The sequence below is a fragment of the Phodopus roborovskii genome, unplaced genomic scaffold (assembly GCF_943737965.1).
Source record: "Phodopus roborovskii unplaced genomic scaffold, PHOROB, whole genome shotgun sequence".
Classification (NCBI taxonomy): Eukaryota; Metazoa; Chordata; class Mammalia; order Rodentia; family Cricetidae; genus Phodopus; species Phodopus roborovskii.
In genome coordinates, this window is record NW_026126525.1 from 25,448,509 (window position 1) to 25,466,723 (window position 18,215).

The 18,215-nt window shown below is 42.2% G+C and overlaps 1 protein-coding gene across 3 annotated transcripts in view; it reads right to left on the minus strand.

Annotated features, from left to right (window-relative positions):
* Positions 1 to 18,215, minus strand: part of Cracd (capping protein inhibiting regulator of actin dynamics) — a 108,878-nt gene that overhangs the window by 55,287 nt on the left and 35,376 nt on the right. The gene's annotated exons all lie outside the window — the stretch shown is intronic.

The following is an 18,215-nucleotide window of genomic DNA, read 5'->3' on the forward strand; positions in this document are numbered from 1 at the left end:
TAGTCACCCACTGCCATCCCAACTCTGCTTCAGGCAATATAAGCTGGGAAAGCCCCACCTTTGCTCATAAGCTTTGCTTGCTGTCTTGCATATTCAGGAATATGCACTCTGCCTGGGCTTCTGCTCTACCTCCGAATCCTATAATCTCCAGCCTTGTACAGAGCCCACCGATGGGAGCACACTGGTCAGAACTACTCCCGCAAGAGCCCAATGTCCAGCTTATGCAAGGTGCATCTGTATGAGGGCCTGTTCGTGTATATTGCATGAAGGTTACTGCACTAACCCCTGAGCCAGCAGTAGCACACCCCAGGGATTCCAGAACTCCAGATGCCAGCTAGCACTCCACACCTTAGGAGTCTACTACACTTGCTTTTCACAAGTCACAAAGCACTCATTATTCTGGTCTTTCATGAGATGTTTCATGGACCTTGTTGGGGCAGGGGGTAAATTCCCACCAGCAGCTGATGAGCTTGTCTCTACTCAGTCTAGAGTTTGGTGGCAGTGATGATGATCAAGGTGGTGGTATTGTATGTGGGTTACAGTGAGCTGAGAGCATGGGAGGCCCAGGGAGGAGAGATGGGTTTTTAGACTAAGGAGAACTGAGTGGACTTGGCAATCTGTCTAATGGGTTTTGACAAATGTTCTCCTTAAAAGAAGCCAAAGAGATTAAAGTGGAATACAAAGCAGGGAGAGAATTATTTCACGGTGTTTTGGTTTCCAGTTTATGTCTCTCTGTTTGTGTGTGTGTGTGTGTGCACGCACACGCATGCACATGTGTGTACAAAGCATCACACACACATACATGTTGATAGAGATGTATTTCCTGCTAGGATAAAGCAGAACATATTTCAAAAACATTAAGAAAAATGGCCACACATCTCATTAATATACAAAAATTAGAAACTATCCACACAAATCCTTGTCTATGTGACAGCTGCTCTTGCTAAATAAAGATGCGAACAAAAATGGGCCAAGAGCCACCAAAGTGATTAAATGGGGTTTCTGGCGCCACCGAAATCAGAGCTGATGTTCCACCCAGGCTTAGAGCATCTTGTTTAATTAAGGACCAACATTTCCCATTTCTTAATTACAGAAAGAAGGAAGTTTTATTAAACTTGGATCTTAGTATATGCTTAGGTTGGTTGGGGCTTTACTCTAAAACTTTCAATTAGGAGTATTTAGGAAAGTATTATATTTACACTTTTGGTACCTGTTTTACTGTCGATATAAACTTCCTGCCTGGGTTAGAAGAAATCCAGTTTGTTTGTTTGCTTGTGAAATGATGGCTGTGGAGCCTAGAGCCTCATACATACAGGGCAAGCACTGGACCCCTGAGCTGTATTCGTAGCCCTCCTGGAATTTTTTGCACTTCTCAAATGATGATGTCAGCGAAGCTGGTAGTAATTTCTACTCTATATTTGAGGAAAGATGCCAGGTGGAAGAACGCAGATTTCCTTGTCCTATGCCTTAGATCCAGCCACCTGGTCACACAGACAACTCATCCTGGAAGACTCAGACTACACAGGCATCCTCTACTTCCCTCCATCAGCTCTTCAGAAGCCTTTTCTCTAGACCAATATTCAAAGTATTTATGTAGCATTCTGGTATTAGGAGGGAGATAGAAGGAGACCATTCTAGACCTGTCCAATAGGAAGCCTGTTTTATGTTCCTGCACACACCAAGTGGGACTCTTTAGGACTTGTTGCTGATCTCCAGCTGTTAGTATTCAGGCATTTGTACTGGTCTGCCCTTGGGATCCTGACAGGATACGTCCTCAGCTGCAACCACTAAGAGCACTTCCTGTCTACATTCACTATGTTCCTTTTAAAAAGGGGCCTATCTCATCTCTCTCTGCCTGTTTCTCTCTCTATCTCTCTCTCTCTGCCTGTCTCTCTGCCTCTCCCCACCCCTTTGTCTTTTCTTTTCTGCTGCTCCTGTCCCCAGAGACCAGTTTCATCTCTCTCCTTCCCCCCTTTACTATCCACTTTCCAGAATAAGAAAAACCCTCCACCCAAGCTCTGTCACATGGCATCTTTGTCTCCAGTGCTGTGCTTTTAAGTTACAACACCAGCTACATGGCATGAAACAAGAATGGTAAATTCTCAAGGGTTGTTCAAAATATGTCTGCATGAAATCGAGATGGTTGTAGAGATGGTGAGTGCTATTTTCTTCTTAAATAACACCACCAGTAAACTACCAACTGCTGTCTACATGCTATGTTTAAAGGTTTACACTATCCCTGCTTACAGAGTTCAGGGGGATTTTTCATGTCACAAGCTGGAAACACAGGCTAAGGGGGTGAGCTGGTTTGTTTGGCATTGCAGTTAGTGGCAAGACAGGATTCAAACCAGGCTTCTTCCTTATTTCCAGAAACTATGTTCCACAAGCCTTCTGCATGGCCATAGGTGTGTCTCAGACAGGCCATCAGCTTCAAAGCTCCATCTACCAAACACAGATGAGCCCCAGGGTTCGAAACTACACTGGAGTCTCAGGTCTCTCGCTTACCAGCTATAAGACTTTGGACGAGTTCCATAATATCTCTAGTTTCTGTCTTCTAAAAAAAAAAAAGGAATATTCACACTAATGTCATTTAAGGATTAGGTTAGACGGCATGTTTCAATTACTTATCATAATGCCTAATCTAAAGAAAGTCTTTCCAAACTATCTACCATTTAAGTGTTAGCTAGGACTAAGACACAATTAATTGGTTTTGTCTTGCCCTGGGCATGACATTTCTTAATTATTATAAAGAGAGAGAATTAAGATGAGGAAGCAGAGATGAAGTGGGCAAAATATATGGGAGTGATGTGGAGACAGAATAAGGAGGGAAACATTAGGAAGTACATAGTTCAGACAGATGTTAGGAAGCTTCAAGCTTTTTTTTTTTTTAAAGAGCAATGCAGACATAAATTGTTTTCTCTTTAAAGATTTATTATTTATTATGTATACAGTGTTCTGCCTGCATGTATTCCTGCATACCAGAAGAGGGTACCAGATTACATTACAGATGGTTGTGAGCAACCATGTGGTTGCTGGGACTTGAACTCAGGACCTCTGGAAGAATTGCCAGTGCTCTTAACCTCTTAGCCATCTCTACAGCCCATAAATTGTTTTCTTAATCCCCTTTTATTTTTTTAAACCACAGTTCTAGGACATATCAGAATATCAGATCTCACTGGCATGTGAAAGTGTTCTGGGTTAAGAAGAATAATGTTCACTCTTCTAGACATTGCTGTCTACAATTCTGGACAAGCACACAACAAAGTGACACTTGTAGCTCATCATATGCAGAGGTGACAATAATTTGCACAGAATAAAAGAAGGGTTTCAGGAACTGCAAGATAAGAAATTTCCATTTTCTCCCAGATATCTAGGGACCTACTCTACCCTAGTAGACACTGAATTCAGAAGTTGTGCTACAAGGCTCTAGAGTGAAGGACAGATATATGTTCAGAAGTATTCTCCTGCCTCTACTGATTCAGGAGGCCTCTGTGAGGATCAGGAACCACCAGCTCTAGAAGGTAACAGCCAATGTTAGGTTCCTTGTTTTAGAGAAGTTTAACTTGTCTTATGTTTCACAACTTGATTGCATTGTGCATTTAAAAAGACTCATTTCTTTTTATTTTATGTGTATGGGAATTTTACCTGCATCATATATCTGTGTATTATGTGCACATAGTACCCCCAGAGGCCAGAAGATGACATCAGACCCCTTGAACTGGACTTATAGAGGGCTGCTAATTGCCATGTGAGTGCTAAGAACCAAACCTGGGTCCTTTCCAAGAGCAACAAGTGCTCTTAAACACAGAGCCATCTTTCCAGTCTGTATCTTAAAATTAAATGACAGGCCAGCCAGAGCTACACAGAGAAACCATATCTGAAAAACAAACAAACACACAAACAGAAAACCAAACCAAAACAGAAGTAAATTATGAAATAATGGCTAGGGTAACATGCTCTCCTTTGTCTCTCTGTACCCATCATATACCCTACCAAAGTGTGATGTGAGTCAGATAGGCAGTTAGCTACTTCTGGCTGAATTGTAGCTCTACCTCACCAGAGTAAACAGCTTTGAGACTATTGCCTATTAACTTGAAAAAGAAAATTCTCTGAAAACAAATTGCACTGGCTGTCTTCAAGGCTCCTAACTGTTCAGTTGGCAGCAGATACTGCTCTTGCTTGTGTGCAAGAAGAGCCTGTGTCGGGCTGATAAGACAAGGGTTCTCCAGTGTGATCCCATAGCCCCATCACTGGAAAGATTAAAGGCACACTCTGGTGCTGCTGTGATGTTTCATCCATTTCCTTGAGTGTACTACACAAGATCCTCAACCACACTTAACCTGTCAGGGAAAACACCCTGATCAGATTCCTCAGCCTCCCAGGATACAGTCTGACCCAGATAAACAATGGGACATTTGGGGTATGGCCTGTTCTCCTGGTTAAGAGACAGATTCCAACCATAGGTTGTAACTCTGAAAGCCCCAAATGGCTTTTCTTTAGCAGTTGCTCAACAACTGCCCAATCACAGAAAGCAGCTAAACAAAGACTCTGAACATAGTTGAAAAAGCCAGAATGAGAACTATTGGGAGAGAAGGACCTCATCACACAGGACTGATCCAACAAGACTTAGGAGCTTTAAAAGAGACTATCTACCATACTGAAATCAAGCTGGAACTGACCCAAAAATGCCTGCTGGCTAGCTTTCATAGTTCCAGAAGGTGCTACACAAAGTGCTGGAGAAAAGCCATCAATGATGTCACACAGTATCAAGCCTGACCTGCCTGGGAAGAAGAACCCATTGGTACAATAGTGGCATGAAGGTTTTGGGGTTACCAACTGCTTCTGAATTGGATTTGGGGCCCCCTACACAGGAGGAAACTCATGCCTAGTACTACAAACCTTGTCAAAAGCTCATGGTGGGGAAGTCACAGGGGGAATCTATTACCATTCTCTTGTTAAATTGACACATGCTTAAACTGTCTTCTATATACTTATGTTTGAGTCATACCTTTAATCCCAGCACTCAGGAGGCAGAGGCAGGTGGATATCTGTGAGTTCATGACTAGTCCAGTCTGCATAGTAAGTTCCAGGTCACATAATAAGAGCCTGTCTTGGGGGCTGGAGAGATGGCTCAGTGGCTAAGAGAACTGGCTCCTCTTCCAGAAGACCCGAGTTCAATTCCCAACACTCACATGGCAGCTCACAATTGTCTGTAACTCCAGTTCCAGGGGATCCAGCATCCTCACACAGACATGCATGCAGGCAAAACACCAATGCACATAAAATAAAAATAAATTATTAAAAAAATAAGACCCTGTCTCAAAATATATACTTATGTTTATACACATAGATTATTTCTGCCCTCAATCAGAGAAACTTCTCTCTGCAGTGGTGAGCAGTTAAGGCAGAAATTCCTAACTGGACAAAGTGCTATACTGAATCCTCAGCTTCCCCCCAACCCCAGGGTTGAGGAAACCCTGAGGAAGAAGAGACAAAAGGCATGTAAGAAGGAGGGAGGAATGTTGATAGATGAGGCCATGACGCTCACCAACTCACTACAGGTATGGTTACCCACGGAAGATCAAGTCAACAAGATCAGCTAACATTCCAGCCGGCAGCACTAACTGAACTCAGTGAGTTATTAAAAAAAAAAAAAAAAAGGGAGAAGGAGGATACGAGGAAGGAGGAAGATGTTTTGAGGATGCCTGGGAAAGTGGGAGGGAAGGTGTGGGGGTCAAGATACATTGCTTATGTGAAACTGTCAAAGAATAAATAGAAGATAGTTTACAAAAAAATACTGTCCACATCTGACTGTTAACTTACAAGACAGAGAGCAGGCCCTGAGCAGAAAGGTCTTGGGCCATACAGCTTGTACAACTCCCATGGAGGACAATGGCTACATAGCACAAAGCCTGGATTTTATGAATGCCCGTGTCCTAGTCATAATGCAACCTTTTCCTCTCAGTCTACCAAGTTTCTTAAAACACAGATGTATGAACAGGACATCAGAGGGTTTCTGTTGCTTTCAACACAAAACTTCACAAACAACCACAGAGTAGAAGATACACCCTTGTAGAAACCCTTACAGAGGGAAGAAGCTAGAAGCAAAATCACAAGATGGCATCTTTGTCTTCCCCCAGCTTCCCAATTTCAGAGAGCAAGTGTAGAGGCTTTCTTTCACATTCTGCACATTTACCTTCCGTGCTGATCAAAGCCTAACATTTCCTGGTCAAGATGCAAAATTCTTTGGTGTGATCAGCTATCCCAGTCAGGGGCACTGAGTACTGGTGCTGGAGGTTTGCATGGCTCATGTGATGAGCCCAGGAGGTGTTTTATGCTATGACCAAACTACAGGAGCCAAGTTAGGCACAGGCACCGTTGGGCCTACTTTTGACATGGTTCCAATTCCAGTAAGGAGAAAACAGCCCCCTGGAATATCCAACCCAGGATTCTGCCCCTGACAGTTGCTCTGAGGGGTGCTGTAGAGTCAGTGTAACTGACTCCATGCTATTGTGGGGGCCTGCCTTCCAGGAGCTGTCTACTGCCTGACCACATTTATACCCACCTCCAGGTATAGAGACCACGTCCCTTTCTTACAAGAGATCCGTGAAAGAAGGAAGAATAACAGGGAAGGGATTAGACACTTGCACACCTGCATGGTTAGCTTTAGAGCTGAGAGTGTGGCATCACAAGGAAGTTTCCTTTCTCCTCTGGGGAGCTGCACTGCAGAACACCAGGTCCAGCCATGCTACGCTGGGGCAGGCAGGCAATCTTAGCTCTAAGAAGACTGCAGACAATGGTTTCTGTCTCTCCCTCTCCATCTGTAGCCACCTAGGTCAAAGGCCAAATGGTGCTTCTTGGGATAACCGATTAAGGCACAGAACACCTCAGAGTCTATGTCTTGCCTGAATTTTCTTGAAAAGAGGAGAGCGAATAAAGCAGTTGGATATAAGCTAGAAAAATAAAATTGCCTATGTCCCCTAGTGTAAATCACTTGCAAAATCCACGGATTCATTAGAAGCCTCTATATAAAGCAGCAAGGGGCTGCGTGTTGGGGAGATTATAGGGCCTGGGGTAGCATTAGGCATTCTGCTCCTAAGTCTGACTTCAGTAAACAGCCCTGGCCAAGACAGTGACTCATCCTGGATGTCAAGAGTTAAACAGGAGCTTGATTTGCAGTGGCAGAGTAAGCAGAACAGTGCTCCTCAAAACTGCTCTGCCCTTATAATACTGAAGGATTAATTGAAGTCAGTGCAGAAGACAGAAAACTACTATTACCATATTACACTAAAGAGAGGTGAACAACGTATAATGGGAAGCCCCACTGCTCTGGTTCAGAAAAATCAGCAAACACAATTTAGTGGTGGGTGGGTGCAGGGGTTTGTGTAATGAAATTTACTTTATTTATTTTTATTTTTTTGGAAGCACGGATTTTCTGTGTGTATGCCATCTGTTATAAACATAAGACTCATGGTGATTTTTCACAGACATAGAAATTACTCTGCACAGACAATTCTAAAGAAGCCATAACATTCCCAGCAAATAAAAATTCAGCAATAAAGGTAGATAGACCTTTCACTGAGATTCAGTTTCACTCACTCAGGAATTATTTATTGCCTCCACTGTGAGAAAAACATTCCAGAGAGGATTAAGGTGGGCCTAGGACAAGAAAGGTAGGGGCTGCTTTGTGAGTGGGTGTTTCTTCAAGAGGGGACTATTATTCCCACATAAAGAAAGCTGTCTAGTTGAAAGGAAATGAATTAATTGGTCTTGAAGAATGGATTAAAACATAGGATGTTCAGAAGCCAGGGCGAAGACTCTGGGTGCTGAATACAGGAAAACAGAGGTGAGGAAGGGCAGGGAGGGAGTCGGGAAGGCTGACTGGTGGACTGGAGGGATGTGGAAGTAGCGGCCATGTTTGAAGTTTACCAATCAGGACAACAGCACAGTTACAGCTGTCTACAGTTAAAGTGCATAAGAGTCTTTCTTTATGATGGCTTCAGGACACAGCATCAGAAGTCACCCAGACTCTCCAGCAATCTGGGAATCATTGCTGGCTGGCCAGTGTGTGAACATTAGATAGTGGTCAATTCTGGAGAACCATCATTGTGTGGTACTGAAAGAAGCAAGGGCTACCTCCTCTGTCATACTCCATCCTTCGGCTTCCAGGACTTATCAACTCCGACCAAATACAAAGTGATCCTGAATCTCTAGCATGCTCCAATCTTCCCAGAAAAACATCTTAGCTATAGTCCAGAAAAAAAAAAAAAAAGCTTTTGAAAGATTTATGATCAGCTTATATATACCTTAAGAAGAAAGGTAAAAGTCAAATGCGTCCTCAGCATACTATAATTATTCCTATACACTTAATAAAAATATTATAAACTAATATCAGAAATACTGGTATTTGTCAACTTTTACATTTTATAAATCCATACTATACAAGTTATTTATGTTCTTGTAACTTCCCTTCACTGTTTCTAATCTTTCTAAATGTTAAGATTATAGTAATATTCATTTTATTTTTTTCCCTCACTGTTACCCAGCCCCTCTTTTTTTATTTTACTTTCTGCAACTTTATTTCCCAACCCTCCTATCAAATTATCTGCTCCTTAAATGATTAATTTCTGGGAGCCCTTCTTTATTCTCTACATGAATAGCAAGCACCCTATTCTTTATTCATGTATTCAGTATATTCTTCCTGTGTCTTGGCAGATTCAGCTCCATGTTCTTTGAAGTTTTCTTTTGCCCCATGCATCCCGATTCCTTTGAGCTCCCTTTTCTGTTTCTCTTCAGCCAGCCTCTCATGCTGGATGCTTTCATTAAAAGTCTCACGATGTTTGGTTGGTTATTCATATTTAATAATGGGCCACTAAGAATTTGGTTTTAAGCTAGCACACGGTATGAATTAGCAGATTTCATGAGAGTATTTGGGCAAAAAGCCAAGGATTGTTTTAATTTTTTTCCATTAATAAGAAGAGTCTTTGTTTTTTGTTGAGAGAGGGTCACTATGTAGCTCATGCAGGCTCTGAATATGCAATCTTTCTCAGCCTCCCAAGGGCTAGGCTTCCAGGCATGCACCATCAAACCGTACCCGCCTCTGCCTCGCACTTTTCATTAGTTAGTTTACAAGCTTAGTTGCTATAACAAACAGGCCCAGGAGCACAATGACTCAAACCAGGTAGTCATTTCTAGTTAAACATCACGTACGTTGGTGCAGGAAAGTAGACCCTGCCATTCCTTCATCTAAGGGATGCTTAAGCTAATGCTTCCTTCTCCCTCCCTTTTCCCTTCCACCATCCTTCCCTCCCTCTCTACATTCATTGTGTACGACAGTGTTCATATGTGTGAGTGAGTGTGTATGCATGTCTGTGTGTACAAGTGCACATATGAAGTCTATTGGCCCACAGCTTACTGAGCCCACCATCTGTGAGTCTCCAGGGAACCACCTGTCTCTGTCTCAACGTTAGGACTACAACCATGCACACCTATCAGGCTTCTTTGTGTGCGTGTGTCTTCTTATCCTTGGCCCCCCATTCCAAGTCTTAGTCTGCTTGCTCTCTGATTTGTTTCTCCGGAGAATAGGCTTCATATTTCACATGGTACAGAGATCTGGTTAGCCATCTGGATAGAACGGCTGAGAGAACTGGCCCCAACTGTGCTTGGGACAGAACTCCCCAGATCCCCATTCTCAGACTCCCACCCATCCTGGGCTCTTGTGTTCTTTGAGCCCTCTCATCCCTGGACCTTTCAGGGCTTCTTGGGGTGATGCTGAAACTTGGCCACCTCTCTTGTGCTTGGGCACAGTTCATCTGCCACTTTTTAACCCATAGATTATAGTCCAGGCTTGCACACATCTCCTGGCCTCATTAAAGACAGAGCTTATGCTTCTGTTCTTTGCTCTCTTTATTATTTAGAAGAGTCTGAAGAAGAGAAGGAAGTGAAAACAGCTTTGTTCCATTACCTCCAGGACTGGAAGTTTAAAATCTGCATGAGATGCTCTCGTGGGAAATTTTATCTCAAGCCACAAATATCCATTTGCTTAAAATAAAGACAGTTTTATTTCTAATTCATCCTGTGGGTGTATACTCATGATCTCCACAAAGTAACCACTAATTGTATTTCATCTGAAGTGATCCTTAAAAAGCTTATTGGCAATGCTATCCAAGCTCACAATTGTGAAGCCAACCCCCCTGCAATCACTTACTAAATCTATATTGAATTTCTTTACTTCCTTTCAAATGACCTTCACAAGTGTTCTAATCATGACACAGACAGTTTCAGGGTATTGCATCTTTATTTGTAGGTAAAAATAAAGTAATTTAGAGAGAGCCTTCTCATATAAAAATGGTAAGGGACTTAGTAAAAGACACCTCTTTAGTCCAAAAAGGCACTTTAGGAATAAAATATGCCTTATATATTGACATGGAAACTGCTGGGCCCTTCCCCATTTCCTACTTTCAGCTCATGTGACATCATGTACACCATCATTTTTTGGATCTGAAATGTTTCCCATATGTTGATGGATCCAACCAAAACTGGGCACTGTTGGTAGGCCATGCTTTATGGGAAGTCTTCAGGCTGCTGGAGACATGCCCTTGATGGGGACTGAGAGGCCCAGTCTCTCTCTGTCACTTCCTGTCTATGTTAAGAAGAGTTTTGCTCCCTAACATACTTTAGCCATGTTTTGCTCAGTAGGCTCAAACAAGGCGGACAGAACACTCTAAAACTGTGGCCCAAACACACCTTTGCTCTTTTAAAGTCAGTTATCACAGGTGTTTCTATAGCAGTGGAAACTCACTAATACATGTACACAACACTCTTTAGCTTCTTCTGTATCCAGCTCCTACTTATCGGTCTTTAAACCATCTCAGCTGTTGCCTCATACAAGAAACCTTTCTTGACTGTCCCTCAGCACACTTCCAAAGGCTGATCTGCTGCTGGACTGTGTGTTTCCATACACCCAGGACTACCCTAACAGCATTTACCATGCATAATCATTGGTTATTTGTCAATCTCCATCACTATACCATGTGATCCTGTGGGGCAAGAGCCGTATCTTTTTTATCTTGGCATACCCAACATGACAAGTCACAAAAGCCCTATCACTAGCAGCCATACTGGACAGAAGGGCTAAGGAGGGCTCTATGAACACTTTGGACTGTCGTTTACTGTCCCCTGAATAAGTCAGCCAGACACATGGGGAACATGGCCAGCACTGGAAAGACGGCTTTGACTTAGGCTGAACCACTGCCTGAGAATGAACTCCTTAATTGCTTCCAGTACTGAAAATGGTTCCTCCATTGCTTCACAGCAGCTGCCAGGGTGCTGGCCACCTGCTAGAATGTGAGACACCCTTGCCTACAGTCATAGTGACTGTGCAGATAGACTGAACCATAGCTGTACTAACCTAGACTCAGGAAGAAGAGAAACAGCCTGAGCAGTAGAAGACACCCAAGAACCGTCTGTTACCTTTAACTTTAAGGATTGGGCATGTAGTTGCACAAGGAGAAGAACACTAATGACTCAGCCTTGTTTAAAACTCCTACTGGATTCCTAGGACAAAGAGGGGTGCAAAACAAGACTGAGATGAAGATGTTGAGAAGCTGATTCCTTCAAGTTATCTATCTTGGGGTACCTGCCTCCCCCAGCCGCAATCTGTGTCAGATGCCACCCTTCCTCTATCAGCCACCACGTGCATCAGTGATTCTCTGGCATGTCTCATTCAGAGTACTTTCTGTGGCCTGATCAGATGTCATTTTCAAGCTATTTACTATAACCATTTCTTACACCTTTTGGGATAAGGAAGCATCTACATATTTAGTACATGAATATTTTACCTCTAACTCTGTTCTCAGGGCCTAATACATGTCTGGATCATAACAGATAAACAATTATAAAAAAATAATGAAATTAGATGTTCTGAAATCTAATTGCATTTCAGAAGACCTGCAGCAAGGTCCTAAGTTTAATAATTCATGATTTCATCTGCTTTGTTTCACACACAAACATGTAGGCAAAACACATGCTGATGGGAGATGTCATTCTGTAAATATGTTTCTCTTAATTCCAGCACTCAGGAGGCAGAGGCTAAAGGATCTCTGTGATTTCAAACTAAACCTGATGTACAGAGTCAATTCCAGGGCAGCCAAAGTTACACAGAGAAACCCTGTCTCAAAATGTGAAAAAATAGAAGTAAAACAAATAAAATAATAATAAAAAATGAAGCCACGTAAAGATGGAAAGCACAAAAAGATTCTGGATACTATATATGTGGTATTGTGTTCTCTTTGTATTGTTTGACTGCTAAGGAAATAACAACAATTGTTAAAAGAAATGCTACTAGATTATTCCAACTTATATATTTTAAAAATGCTTTGACTCCAAAATTTAAGTCTAAGGATAGGTTACTGGGGAAAACGATTTCTATTTTTGTTTTCACAGAAAATGAAAAGCTGTGGATTCCTTCCAGACGAACATGGTTTGATCAAGCAAAGCCCCCTAAAGCTGTCCCTGAGATAAGGGAGCCTTGCAGACCACTACAGCCAGGATTTCTGCGTCTTCTTAGGATCTCCATGACAGCGCCCCATCAACAGAAAGTAGTTTGGAAAAAAGACGCCCAAATTCCCAAATATCATTTATAAATGTTTGTTTTTATTTAAATGGGGTTGGTTATAAATGGTTAATGATCACAAAGGTAAAAATGGGATTATGGTATAGAAATGAATACTTTGTTTTGGAATGGCTTTTCATTTATTGATACAAATTTAAAGTCAATTTTGTGATATGTATATTTCTCCTCTTGTTTAGGTATTGTTTATATAGCTCATTTAGAAATGTAATGTATAATTTAGTACAGATTTGAGATAGTTACCTATGATAGTCAAAACTTAGAGTTAATTTAGGTTTTCAAGATGTATTTGAAATGAATAGGCATTCTTCAAACCTTTCAAAGGCCTATAGAATATGGCATTTAAAATGGTTTAGGGTTTTTCTTGATAGTGAGGCATAACTGCTCCTGGCAACACCACCTGAATCAGAAAGAAAGATGGACATCAAAGAAACTCATTATGGAGTTTACTTCCAATATGGCAAGAATAGCCATCTGGGCAAGATACTGCTCTTGTCTGAACTATTTGACTTCATGCTGTATAAACTGGACATGCAGGACCCACAGGAAAGTGACTTCTGATACAAGATGGACATTGCTACAGGGTTCCTGCTTCATGGAAGAGTCTGCCAGACAGTCTATAGGACACAGAGAAAGGTGACTGACAAACAGCCAATACAGGTGGACAGTTTAAAGTTTCCTGCTTTGCTGAGGAGTCTGCCAGACATACTATGGCCTATAGGCTGAAGATGGAACATCACAGAAGAACTTCACGTGACTGACCAGGCAATGAGTTGTTTCTAGACAACTCTAGAATTTATATATTATCCTTCTATGGTCTTTGATGGAGTTGAAGACAGTTAGTTATGGTTACAGTTTTCCTTAGGATTAAAGATAAGTTACATATAGGGTTTTAGACTTACAAAGACAGGATAGATGATAGAATATTTTATTTAAATCTTGCCAAATGTTAATGAACTAAACATTGTTAATTGTGGTTTTATTTGATACCTGTTTTGTTATATATTTTACTATGTTAAAAGCCTTCTTTTTATTGTAGACAGAAAAGAGGAGATGATAGGAGATGTCATTCTGTATATGTTTCTCTTATTGGTTAATGAATAAAGCCCTGTTGGCCAATAGGAGAGCAAGATAGGCGGTACTAGGAGACAAGGAAGCTTTGGTGATAGGTAATAGGAGATTCACCACGTAGAGACTTGAGGGAGAACAACTCCGGACCTTTTCTCTGGTAAGATAAGGCCACATGGAAATACTTAGACTAATAGAAATTGGTTAATATTTAAGACAGAGCTAGCCAATAGAAACACTAGTACCAGTGCCAGGCCAACACCTTTATATCTAATACAGCATCTCTGTGTGCTATTTGGGGGCTATTTGGGGCTGGAGCAGCTGTGGGACCTGGCCTGTGGGAAAACATGCTCGCAACACATCTATGTGTAAAGTTTTGCTTTGGGCCAGAGGCTAATTAGGTAATTCTGACTCATCTGGAATTCAATATGTAGACCAGGCTGGCTTCAAACTCATAATGATCTGCCTGCCTCTGTCTCCTGCTTGGTGGAATTAAAGGTGTGCTGCCACACTGGCTCCATATGTACATTTTTAGAGTTACACTTCAAGACTGTAAGTTTTGAGGTATTTGTAACTTTAGGCTGGTGTTCTGAATGCACAGGTGACTGGGGTCCGTAGTGGGAGGTCCCAGGCTGTCCTGAAGCTGAGTGCTAATTGACTCCCATGGTGGTAGATTTGTGCTTCAGAAAGGTTGATTTTTACTTAGCAGCATTGCTGTCATTTCTAATTTAGATACTTTTTTGGGTGCAAACATGACCCCAGTTTCCTCCAGGCCTAGTACTGCTTAAATGCATTTCAAAAAGCATTAAGTCATTGCTTATCTCAGTTAAAGTTGGGAGGAGGGGAGGTTTGGATGTTTCTTCCTGATCATTCTTGGATGAAAATGGAGCAGGTGGTAGCATTTTACATGAGAGGTTGGTTTGCACATCTGTAAGTCGAGCTTGATGACATTCATATCACAAGGACGCACAGGATGATGCCCGTTCACCACATTGCCCGTACACCATGGGTTCTGGCATATCCTCACAGAACTTGCATTCATTTAGTAAAATATGGATTTAGGCTGAAGATGTTTCCGTCTTTTTTTTTTTTTTTTTTTTTTTTTTAAAGTTCATACAAGGCAACTTTTCTTATAAAGAATTTCTCCAGAGATCACAGCTTAGAAAATGTGAAGTTTTGGAAACCAGTAGGAAATATAAGGTCTCTCTGCACAGCAGAAGACTGTAGGCATCTTTCTGGTTTCTCTCTAACCTGCCCCAACCTCACTCAACTATGTGTTGTTAAGGAGCCCTGCCCCTTCACTGTGCCATCCCTGCTCTGCCTCAGGAAAGAATAAGAAACCAAAATAAGTAGGGCTGCAAGTCCAAAGGCAACTCTTCCTTTACCTACTAGTCTGTAGTGTTTCTCAACCTATGGGTCATGACCCCTTTGGGGTTGGTCCATTGGCCCTTTCACAGTAGTTGCATATCAGACATCCTGCACACCAGATGATATGATTCATAACAGTAGCAAAATTACGGTTATAAAGTAGAAACGAAAATAATTTTATGGTTGGGGGGGTCACCACAACATGAGGAACTGTATTAAAGGGTCGCAGCACTGGGAAGGTTGAGAACTTCTGGGCTAGAGAACCAGGTTAGAAACTTGACTGCATGAACAGAAACCTCTGCCTAGACACCCACAGTGAAGTCACCTTACCAAGGAGGAGTCAACTTGGGGGATTCATGATGTGCAACCCCAAAATATGGCATCTTGGTATGCAAGAAAACAGCAGAAGATGTACAGTCATGCTCACCTGCCCCTCGACCATGTCCCCTAAAGCAAGACCCTCCTTTGAGAGGTGCAGAGGAGGACCCTCCTTTGGCCAGAGATGACCATCCTTGGCCCTGAAGGTCCAGGGACAGAGATAAGCACCCAGTTCTTCCTGTTTACTATCAAGAGGTCACACTTTCTCCAATCATGTACCTCAGGCCTGTCCTCCTTAGCAGCTTACACAGAAACACACTTCCTGTGCCCTTGGGTCTTCTCTCCCTTATGAAGGTTCTCATCCCATGGAAGCCTTATGTATCAATTTGTATGCAAATCTGTGTGTTGTTGCAGGTTCCTCAGCTGTTAGACACCTGTCTTCCCCTCCAACACAAAAAAAGGTTCACGTCTCTCTCATCTTGTAGCCTAGGGTGTAGTACAAAATGAGTCAGAGTATTGTAGAGTGAAACCTAAGCCATAGACTCTTACCGTAAAATACATTTTTAGTCATCTGTGTGCACCCATCAGCACCCTGTCTCATCTTTAACTTTGGAATCCACTTTATAATCACTCACCTCCAGTCCTTTCTCCCCAAGGGGACTTTCACCAAGGGAGGTCAGATAAGGCCCTTGGCAGCCTTGTAGCCTCATCTGGCAATGAGCCACAGTGGTTTCCTTTCAGTTTTTCAAACATGCCTTTCTTTGGGCCTTTGCTTCCTCATTGTAACTCTTTCCTCTGATTCCTGCCTGGATGCCTTCCATTCACACGTTCCGTGACATTTAAACAGACGTTTTGTAGTTAGTGTTTTCATTTACCCTGAACTTGTCTTTTACAATACCACTACTGTATTTATTTCAGTGGCTCTGTTTAATATCCACCTCTATTAGCAAAAGAAATGCTTTATAAGGGCAGAGCTCATTTTAGGTACCACTGTTGTTTTCTGGATAGGACTCCACCTATCCCCCAAAAGACTCATGTGTTGAAGGCTTGGTCTTCAGATGGTGGCGCTGTTAAGGAGTGGTAGGGTCATGAGGGCACTGACCTCAGCTTATTCCAGTGAAGTCCTTACAGAATGGGCTATTAGGAGGTGAGACCTGGTAAGAGTTAAATGGGGGTGCCACCTTTAGAGTGTCCTTGGGACTTCCTATCTCTCTGCTTCCTGATTACTATAAGATAACCAGCTTTACCCACAAGGATCACAGCAATTCATATTCCAAACTTTGTGATTTCCCCAAATCCTCAAGTCCCCAAGTGCCCATCCTCTCTGATGGATATAGTCTGTGTGTTACATACTTTTTTTTTTTATATATTCAGGACAGAAATACCTGTCATATGAAGTCCATTCCTTTTCTGCTTACCTTCAAACTTTTCTTTTGCCAAATTTTAAATTCTGTCTGGTCAATTCTATTTTTTTTTTTTTTTTTGCAGTTGTTTAGACCTTTGCTTTAAAAGTTGGACATGCTGCCAACAATTAGCATTTGTGGGTGTGTTTGGAATCTGAGCACAGGACTTGTGACCTTCAATCAGGACTTTGTAGTCAGTGTCCAAGGAGACTGTACACTTGTGTGATCTGGAGAGGTGATTTATCTGATGCCGCCATTCAGAGGGAGCAATTCCATTTCATTGTGAGCTCAACCCCACTGAGGGAGATGTGAGCTGGAATTTAATGAGACCGTAGCATTGCAGAGTATGATAATCTGGCTCTTGGCTCTTGGCTCTTGGTCCTAGGAACTGAGTAACCCTGATAGTAATCTTTCCATGGACATCTCACAAAATTAAAGTTTCAGAGTTCTATAGTATCTCACTATTTCTAAACAGAATCCATAAGTGGTTTATGCAAACTCAGGCACCTCCAGCTTAAACATCTTATCTTTTTCTGATGAAAGCCCTGACTTGATAAATGCCCCTCGATTTATTGCTTTATGACACTTGGTCAGATATGAGGGAACAGATGCTTTCGTGGTCTCCCCTCCCCCACTTTATCTCTTGTAGGACTATCCATTTTTATCTATATGAAAATAGGGTAAGGCATTTCATTTCTTTCAAGTCTGTGGCTTGCAGTCCATCATGTCATAACACACGAATACTAATGACTTCCTGAAATTCTGCCCTGGAACGAAACAGCACTCTGCTCTATGAGTCAGAGTGGAAGGCAAAGCAAAGGCACATCACGCCCGGGAGAAGATCAGGGAGCTCCCCTGGCTTCAACAGGGCCAAGATTCTAACTAAGTGAGCATTTTCAGCGATCTTCCGTCGACATTCTAGCCATCTACTGAAACCCTTCCACTTGAACTCAGCATGCATAATTATGTTACACGAGTGAAAATGGATCAGCATCTCCACAAACCCCAATTTCTGGTGTGATTGTGGCTTTAGATGCAGTCAGCTATGGTTCCTACACAGTCTGGAGTCCTGTCCACACTCGGTTATTCCTCTCTATGCACCTTCGTTTTTTCTTTTCTCCCTCTTCCCCCTCCCGCCCCCCCTCTCCATCCCCCTCTCTCCCTCAGAACCATGGTCTCACTTAAGCAGCTCTGGTTGGCCTGGAACACTCTATGTAGACCAGGCTGACTCATAAAGATCCACCCACTCCTGCCTCCTGAGTTCTGAGATTATATGTGCCCTCCTTTTGGAACATAATTTTGTACCAGAGTTGAAGAATTGATGGATTCGATTCATGATACAGTGTATATGCATGTTGATGGTAGCATTATTGATAACAGTAACAACAATCTAAATGTCTACCAACTGATGAGTGAATAAAAGAAAC